We start from the raw sequence: 10,050 nt of genomic DNA on the forward strand, positions 1-10,050 counted from the left end.
ATTTCCAGCACCTAATGTAGTATCTGGCACAAAAAAGGGCTCCAGTAAATATCTGAATGAATTACTTCATCCACAAAATATTTCTTTATTGTTCAAAAGAGAATGTTAGCACGTAGAATTATCCTTCATATTGTGCTTTTTATTCCCAAACAAATCTCTGTGGCCCAACGAAACGATTTCCAGGGCCCAAAGAAGCTCAGGTTGCGTTCCCTCTCCCTATGGCCACAATGCTTCCAGGGACAAACTTGAACACCTTGACTTTAACCCTTTGCCTTCAGTCTTGCCCCAGGTTTAAACTCCTTGGTCCCTTCTTGTTGCCTATAGTGAAGGTCGGCAATTTGTTTTCTGTAAAGGGCCAGACAGTCAATATCTTATACTTTGTGTGTCACATGGTCTCTGTCACAGCTACTCAATTTTGCCTTTGCAGAGTGAAAGCAGCCAGAGATGATATGAAAATGAGTGATTGTGGCTATATTTCAATAAAACTTTATTTATGGATGCTGAAATTTTAATTTCATATGATTTTTGTGTCACAAAATATTAATTTCTCTTGAATTTTCCCCAGCCATTTAAAAATGCAAATGGCTTGCAGTCCAGACAAAAACAGGTGGTGAACCAGATATGGCCTGTAGGCCATAGTGCGCCAACCCAGCTTATTTCTTTTCCTCACCAACTCCATTCCTCTACACACACACACACCTCTAGTAGGCCTACAGTAAAAACAACCTTCACAATTCCTCTGTGGACTTTTGTTATTTTGCTGTTTGGAGCCACTCTAGGGCTGGGGAGGTGGAAAATGCACGGGCTTTTGAGGCCTAGATTCAGAGTCTGGCCTTACCATATCCTAATGCGGTAGCCTTAGACATAATATTTAACCTCTCTGTGCTTCACTGACATCATCTATAAAATGGGGGCAGTAATACCTACATGACAGGGATTTTGTGAGAATTAAATGAGCTAATGTGTATCAAGTTCATGGCATAGTGCCTGGTTTATAATAGGCACTTGATAAATAGTAATTATTACTCTAGCTTGGGATATGGCTTCCCCAGATCAGCTGTGACCCTGGAAAGCAATCCAGACACTCTGTAAACCACAACTGGGCAGCAGGAGAGAATGAACTGAGAGCAAAGTACAAGGGCAGGGATAGAATTTGGAGGTTTTCAGACACATGACCCAGGATTCTAAGTGCCTGGTTTGCCCCGATTCCTTCTGACACCATTCCAAATTCCACTGGGCCTCCTTTCCTCCTCAGAAAGAACTTCTGACTCTCACACCACCTGAATCTCCTTAGCATTCCTTACCAAATACCCATATGAGCCCTGGAACCCTCTCCTCATTCCTGCACCTCTTCCTCGTATAGGGCTGGGAAAGGGTGAATGCGGCCAGACCAAACCTCACAGACTGGCCTGCCACTAGGTCTTAAATAGGCCAGGCACCCAACTCTCTCTCAATTATTCATGAATTTCCTGCTGTACGGAGAATGAACTTTTTTCAGAGGTCAAGAACTAGTCTCTCTATAGAAGTTTTAGAGCAAAAAAAAAAAAAAAAAAAACAAAAACCAAGTATACAAACAAGGGTTCCCCCATAAAACATCAGCGGTGGGCAGATAGGACAGATAAGCTTGTGGTATCTCTGTCCTTGGTACAAAAAGCCAGATTTGAGCCTGGTACTTCCTTGCTCCAACACGTCTAATGGGGGTCTACTGCCTCTGGAATGACCAAGCTCCTGTGCTGTCACTCAGGGCCTCCACAATCTTGCCCTAACCCACCCCTCCTGCATTATACCTTACTACTCCTCTATAAAAGTCCTCACCTATAGCCCAGGCAAAACGGACAGTATCTACCTAACTACCCTAAACAATTTCCAGCTTCCCACACTTGTGCATAACTCAATCATAGCACCTGTACCATTTTACTGCACATCTCCCCCTAGGCTGTGAGTTAGCAACAGGGCACAGACTGTGTCTGATTGATCTCTGGGTCCCCTACACCTAGCACAGTGCCTGACATGGGGAAAACATCCAATAAATGTTAATGAATGAATGAAAACACCTGAAATTATTCTTCCCTTAAACTGTTTTAGTTGGACTCTTATTAGCAGCTAAGCACAGTCTGGGTCACTGCCAAGAAGTAGAAAGACCTAAGAAAAAGAAAAGAAGCATGACCAATGTGATCCAAGCAATGGAAAATAGGTTTCAAGAGTGAAGTCAAAGAAACCAAGGCTGTTTAGCCTGCCGAAGAGAAGATGAGGCCCAACTCGATTCTGGCTTTAAGTCTACAAAAGGTCCTCATGAGAAAATCTTGATTTCATCCTCCCTTTATAATCAGAGGGAACTTTTCCATACTCATGGAAAATGGAACAAGAAGAAATAGCTTAAGTTAAGGCCAGAGGGGCTAAAGCTAAAGAGAAAGAAGAACCAAATTAGGCACCACTTTTCCAAAGATACTGTTATTGTACTTTTTGACTAGTGAATTGGAGGGGTTTTGCTGAAAACTTTTTTTTTTTGTGGCTGCACTGTGTGGCTTGTGGGATCTTAGTTCCCAGACCAGGGATTGAACCTGGGCTCTCGGCAGTGAGAACACAGAGTCCTAACCACTGGACCACCAGGGAATTCCCGCTGAGCACTTTTGTTGAAGGCTGTGCAAAAGGAAATGAATATGTTGCTCTGTTCCTGTTTGCTGTGGAGACCCCAGGTGGGTGAAAACACAAGTTGGGTAAGATTTTCTAATAAGCCACTGACTTTTTCCCCTTTTATTTATTTATTTTTTGTGGTACGCGGGCCTCTCACTGTTGTGCCCTCTCTTGTTGCGGAGCACAGGCTCCGGACGCGCAGGCTCAGCGGCCATGGCTCACGGGCCCAGCCGCTCCGCGGCACGTGGGATCTTCCCGGACCGGGGCACAAACCCGTGTCCCCTGCATCGGCAGGCGGACTCTCAACCACTGCGCCACCAGGGAAGCCCGCCACTGACTTTTAACTGACCGTTTTTTCTATAGGCACTTTCTGTCATGTCATATTTTGCAGTTCTGTAATGGAACAACCTAGTATAGGCATACCTCAGAGATACTGCAGCTTCAGTTCCAGACCACTGTAATAAAACAATTATAGCAAAAAAGCAAGTCACACAAATTTTTTGGTTTCTTGGTGCATATAAGAGTTATATCTACCCTATACAGTAGTCTATTAAGTACGCAATAGCATTATGTCTAAAAAACCCAATGTACATACCTTAATTTAAAAATATTGCTAAAAAATGTTAACTATCATCTGACAATGCAGGGTTGCCACAAACCTTCAATTTGTAAAAGATGCGATAATTGCGAAGTGCAATAAAATGGGGTATGGCTGTATTTCAAATTTTCCTGAAGAGACAATGGAAAGAAAGAGAAGGCAACAATGTCGGAGTAAGACAGTAGGGAAAATGGCCCTAAAAATATATTTTCTATAAAAATAATACCTAACTGGATATTAATAATAATTTTTAATAGTATTACTATTAAAGCTAACATCCACTGAGCACCTACTATGTGCCAGGCACTGTGCTAAGTGTTTAACATAAGCTATCTCAATCCTCATAACAACCCCATAAGGTAAGTTATATATGTAGCCCCATTTTACAGGTGAAGAAGCTGAGACCCAGGAAGGTTATATAACTTTCCCAAGTCACACAGCTAGCAAGTGTCAGGGCCAGGACTCAAACCCAGGCAGTTCAACGTAGAGTCTACTAACTTACTGTCTCCCTGTAAGAAGGGTGACAGGCTGGAATTTAAACCTTAGCCCCTCTGAATCCAAGTTCGTATTCTCAGCTACTTCCTTATACTGCCCCAAGCCAGGAAGAACAAAGCAACACATGACATCAGCAAGAGAAGAGATCTCAGATGTGAACCAAAAATACCCCCCATATTCCAGAGAAAGAAGCTAAGATGTGAGGATTCACAGATGCTAATGAGCACAACCAGGACTTGAATGCCAGCCTCTTGACTGCAAGTGGAGTCCTCTGTCCTCCATTACAGATTCTTGTTGAATTTGAGGGTGAGAAAATGAAGGAACAGTATGTGCCAAATGGGCTCCCTCCCCAGGCACTGTTGTAATCAACTGTTAAACTCACATTAGAACCTGTGCCTGAAATACCAAGGCGCCAGCAGCCTCTGTAGACTGATTCTAAGATTCTAGTAGTTGAGATGGCAATGAACTGATTAATGGTACTACAGGAGCTGACAAAATGCTCACATAGTAAACCAATCAAGCAGACCTAGACCAGGCAACTACCATACTGAGTCAGTGGCTCACAGTTTAAGCCTGGACTGAACTATTCCAACAGCTTCCTTGTTGATGTCCCCATTCTCAGACTTCCTTTGCCCCAGACTAGCCTCCATTCTGCAGCCAGAACAAACAGAGCCCCAGTCATGGCATTTATAGCCTTGCAGCATAATGAAAAGAACATGGATCTTTGAACCCAACACTCATAGGTTTGGACCAAGCTCTGTCACTTACTAGCTACATGACCTTGGGCAAATCACTTTAATCTTTCTGAGGTCCAGTTTCTTCATCTTTAACTTGGGGCTAAATATCTCCTTGTTACAGGATTCTGAGGATTAAATAAATTATAGTGCATCTAATATACTCTTGGCCACAAAGCAGAGTAGAGACTGGATAAATGTTAGCGTTATTCTTCCCATACCCCTCTCTACATTTTGGCCACAATCAATCATTTCAGCTATTTCCCTTCCTCACCAACTCCATTCCTCTCCCCCCACCACACACACACCTCTAGACCCCTGCTTGAGCTGTTCTTTCTCACAGGAATGAACCTCCTCTAAGGCCCAACATAAATTTTCCACCTTCAGGAATCCTTTCTAGACCCTCTTCGGTCGTGTTGGGATTGATTTCTCCTTTTCCCAAACTCCCACTTTGTTTACATTCTTTACTACGTTTACTATAGTCAGTTTGATTTCAGTTATTTATGTACTTACCTATCTTGCCAACAACACTGGAGGGAGAAGGCTCTAAGAAGAGAATTACTGGGGGTGGTGGTGGTGGGATGAATTGGGAGATTGGGATTGACATATATACACTAATAAGTATAAAATAGATAACTAATTAAAAAATGAATGTGCATTGGAAAAAAAGGAGAACTACTTATAGGAGGGCAGGAAATGTGTTGTTCTCCTCTGTGTATATTTCTCAATACCTGGGTCTTGTACATAGCAAGAGCCCAATATGCGTTTATTAAACTGAATCTTGCCACCATTGACTGCGCATCTTTACAGAAAGATCCTGGAGTGAGTTTACTCTAAAATTCTGCTTTCACTGCCTGACTTGATCAACATGCAATTTTTAAAGTATACTAATATTTCTAAACTAAGAGCTACCAATACTCATGTTGGTTTGTTTCATTCTTTCATCCTTTCTTTCAACACACTCTGGACTCCTCTCAAGACATCTCTTCAGGGTACAGGGAGACGTGGCTGGGAGGACGTCTCTCACTCATGGAGGTAGGGTGACCTTGGAGAACTGTTCCACCCCACTGGTTAGGAGACGACAGTCATTAAAACCATATTAAAAAGCAGAGTTGGGGAACCCGAAAATAGATCTGAATGATTTCTGTCTCAGTTTCTACGTCTGTAAAATATAGAGTTTTGAGATGTTACATAAAAAGCGCTTAAAACAGTATCTGCCGCATAGTAAGTACTCAATAAATGTTAGAATTTTATTATAATGTAGTAGACTGGAAAAAACAAGAGTCAGGACTTTTCACTTCTAGTACTATCTCCACCACTGACTGATGTCTTGTCCAATCTTGATCAAGTCCTTTCCCCTCTGTGGGCCTCTCCCCATCTGTAAAACTGAAGTAGAACCAGACGGATCCCAAGCTCCTTCTACCTTCAACGAGGTATATTTTTCTATGATCAACAAAGAGCCTTCTGTTCCAGATGCTGAAGCTGTTGGCAAGGAAAAATTGTAGCTGCTGGTTCCCAGAAGAGAGGGGCTGAGACCAAGGCAATGCCAGGACAATTGATTAGTAAACCACCTGTGCACCTTCCCCTGTGTGAACTATAACACATTCAGTGCAGGTTCCTGAACAGAGCACCACCTCCCTGCCAACAAAACTCACAGCAAAGGCAAGACAAGAGCCTGAAAACAATAGCAGCAATGAAGAATCCTGCCTTGTGCAGAATTCCTGCACTTTCTTACCTTTGATGCCTGTGGATTAGGCATCAATTAGGGCACCATCAATCTAAACTAGGGCCCTCCTTAGGCACAAAGAGAAGGAAGAACATAAAGGCCCACTCTGAACATGAAAGCTCATAAAACAAAGACCAAAGCGAGTAAATAAAAAATGTCACTGACTCATTCGACTGAACACACTGCAGAGGCCTACTATGTGCTAGGCAGAGGAGGTATGAAACAGACATGATCCCTTTCCACCAATGTAGTCAGAGTACATATGGGGTGACACATCCCAAAGCAGACTGTAATAAGAGCTATATTTGAGGTGTAGCCTCTGCTACGGAAGATGGGAAGGGGGCAACTAATCCAGTAGGGGAGACCACCGAAGCTTCAATGACAAGCTACATGGGACACAGGCCTTGAAAGATGGGGAGGTGGGAACCTCAGGAAGACGGAATATAGGCAAAGGAACATGCAGGGAGTACTTGAGAAAAAAAAAAAAAACTAGTTTATTTTGCCTGGGCCACAGGGTGCAGGTTTGGGAGAACAAAGGGAAACAGGGCAGGAGAGAGATTTGGGAACAGATTATGGAGGGACTCATCCACGAGGCTGAAGAGTCCAGCGTCTATATGGCAGGCAATGAGGCCCACCAAGGTTTCTGAGCAGAGATATAACATGATGAGAACACTGTCTCAGGAAGATCACATGGGCACCCATGAAAAGGATGCAAAAGGAACCAAATTACTAGATTACTATGGGAAGCTTCATAAGTATGTTCCAGAATCCAACAGCTCCTGTTCACAGAACTTCTCTCTGCCCAGGTTCAGCTTCATGTAATCTGAATTTAAGAGGTGTTCCCTTGCCAGGCCCATTAACCGTCAAAATCTGCTAGCATAACAGGACTTCCAGACAAAGTCAAAACTCCAATTAACCCTATGAATCACAGAACAGGAAGAGCTGATGTGGGAGAAGTTGGGGAGGGAGTACCAAAGTCTCCACCTGGCCCAGCTCCACATAAACAACCAACCCTGGATCTCCTCTTTACATCACTTCCAGCCAAGCCTTCTTTACAGGGGCTGAAGCTAAGTACAGTGGGGCTGAAAGCACTTGGTCAGAGGCTGAGGATCTAGTGAAACAATATATATGAAATGCCCAGCACAGTGCTGGGCACATGGGCACTGGTCAGTAAGCACTGACCCAACCTGCAAGGTCAGTTCCACCTATAAATCCCACTGAGGCTTCAAGACCTGTCACCTTAACTCTTCCCCCAAGGCCTCTCTAAAGTACCCTAGTCCAAAATGATCTAATTCCTAGATATCACACCCATTTCATGCATCAAATATTCAGCACCCAATTCATGACAGGTGCCATACAAGGTGACTCATGTAATCCCATTCAACCTTCACAATGACCCTCCTAAGCTCTTTTAATACAGGAGAAACCAAAGCTCTGAGAGGAGACTTTCCCGAGAACACACAGCTAGGAAGTGGCAGAGGTGAGATCTGAACCCAGGACTGCCTGACCCAAACTCAAGCACTTCCAACACTTCAATCCTGTCACCAGCGATGGCCTCTGATCTGCTACTGACCATCTGACAGGTAGCCTGGAAACTCCCTAAGGAGAGAGACGGTACCTGACACTATTCTCTCTCCTCACTGTACAGCGACCCACCTATGTCAGGAGCTTTTAAATGAAAACATCTAACTTTAAAACAATGGAGTACACAGATATGATAAATTCCTCACATGAAAAACTATTCATGACGTTGGACTGCCTGAGCCCTGAGCCCAGCCATATAGCCTGATAGGGACTGAGTCTCAAGCTGGGCCCAGGATGAGCTCCGACCTCAGACACCTGTCACAACCCAAGCCCCGACCCTAGGCACAGGCTGAGCCCGGACCGGAAACACACGCTGCACCCAGAGCTCGTCCCAAACGGAGCGCTGCCAAAGGAGAGCCCTAAAGAAGCGTCCCCTTCAGCTGTCCCCGCCCCCCGCAGCAGAATCCGGTCGTGACCTCGGGCCGTTCTGAAAGCCCCGACTGCTCCGTCCCAGGCACACGACTCATTCACAAATCCACCACCCTCCCCGCACCATTTCACTGGCAGGGAAACCTCGCTGTCTGGATCTTACCTCAGCTGACTCCCGGCAGGGCCTGTCACGCACACCCAGGCAGCAGCTCGCTCAGCCAAGAACACGGAAGAAGATATACTAGCCCCGAGGGGTGGGCCCGACGGCGTGTAGGGAGGAGCTGCGCCTGCGCCCTGATGGCTACGCCCAGCGAGTGTGGGCTAAGCAAACTGCGCAGGCGTGACGGGTGAAGGGCGGGGAGGTTGCTGGGATAAGGGGCCGGGCTTAGCTCCTTCTGGCAGTGCCTTTCCCGAGTGGAGGTCGGGAAACCCGGGAAGCTCAAGAAGGGAGGAGGCACGGCAGCAGCAGGCATAATTATATTTACCGAGCGCTTCTGCATGCCGGGAAGGAATTTTTAAAATCCCTTTTACATATGGGGAAATGCTGCCAGTCTTTTTAAAAACGAGAACGAATTCTGTAAAATTTCTTAAAAGGTTTGCGTGCCTGTAATTTCACCGTGAGAGTTTCTCCTTGAGTAAAGTATTACCCCCAGTAGGTAATGGTGGTTTAAAATAAAAAACGTAAAAAGTTCATTTCTTGCAGAAAACTACCTGCAAATAAATTAATATTTCAACCAACCCCCGACCTTCCCCCAGGCTGCAAGTGTGATGAGGGAGTGAGAGTGCTGCCTTGGGGTTAAGGTAGGCCCTAACTGAGTGTGTTTGCTCCGTTGTGAAATGGAAGTAAACATCCATTCCCTGCCTGTCTCAGGATTGCTGTGAGGGTCTGGCGAGCAATGCTTGTGAAAGAGCCTCTTGGACTTCCTTCCCGTCATCCACCCGACACATGTTCGTTCCCTTTCCCCTTCTGGGCTCAGTCTTCTCATCTGTATGATGGAAGGAGGTCTGGAGGTCTGGAACAATAGGGAACATTCAAGGCTTTGCTAGATTTCCCAGTCTGGGTGACGGCTGGAGGCAGGGCGGGTTCTCCCAAGCTTCTGTATTAAGTAAGTCACTTCCAGAATCTCTCAGTTCAACCTGAAAGCCCCTGTGTAAGTTGACCTCTCCCACCATCACCTTCCAGGCCCATCCAAGCTTCAAATCCTCAGAGGCCACGCTGGCCTGTTCCCATCTCTGTTCCCTGAATGTCTCAATAGCTAGATGATCCTCAGTCACTCAGGTCTGTGTTCCAACCCAGGTTCTCAAAATTGCTGTGTTCCCTGAATGGCAACCAAGTTCAGTTAACAGCAGAGATGAGGGCTCTTGGGGGCTCAGAGGAGGAACAGCTTAAGGAAGGGCTCCCCAAATCAGATGGAGCTCCAGCCATGCCTGTGGCTCCCTTCACCACACACTCCACACAGCTCCTGATGGTGGGGCAGTGGGAGTGGCAGCAGGAAACTTCCAAGAGGCTGCAGTGTTCCTGGGGGCCAAGGGTGGTGGGGCATCTTTTACTCAGCAGGTGAATGCTCTGCTCCAAGGTGGGGAGAATGGCTGGGCAGCTAGGCTGCAGACGGCTCTGTTTTCCTGTTGGCTCAAGATCCATAAGAATATTTGGAGCAGGGAACGAGGAAGCGAGCCAAACTATCCCTCTACCTTCAATACATTGCCTCTCCAAGGATCCTGTCCTGCCAAGTTTTGCCCTATGGGGGGCTCTTTTCTCTGTGTAGCTGAGGCCTCAGCTCTCTCTTTTTTTTTTTTTTTTTTTTTTTTGGTACGCGGGCCTCTCACTGTTGTGGCCTCTCCCGTTGCGGAGCACAGGCTCCGGACGCGCAGGCTCAGCAGCCATGGCTCACGGGCCCAGCCGCTCCGCG

General features: G+C 45.8%; 1 protein-coding gene across 1 annotated transcript in view; it reads right to left on the reverse strand.

Moving 5' to 3' along the window:
• MKNK1 (MAPK interacting serine/threonine kinase 1) overlaps window positions 1–8,420 on the reverse strand; it is a 43,083-nt gene extending 34,663 nt beyond the window's left edge. Inside the window, exon 1 of the mRNA XM_060089762.1 lies at window positions 8,304–8,420. The gene's annotated coding sequence lies outside the window, so the exon portion shown is untranslated. The remainder of the gene's footprint in view (window positions 1–8,303) is intronic.
• Window positions 8,421–10,050: the final 1,630 nt, after the last annotated feature.

This window comes from Mesoplodon densirostris, chromosome 2 (assembly GCF_025265405.1).
Source record: "Mesoplodon densirostris isolate mMesDen1 chromosome 2, mMesDen1 primary haplotype, whole genome shotgun sequence".
NCBI classification, from domain to species: domain Eukaryota; kingdom Metazoa; phylum Chordata; class Mammalia; order Artiodactyla; family Ziphiidae; genus Mesoplodon; species Mesoplodon densirostris.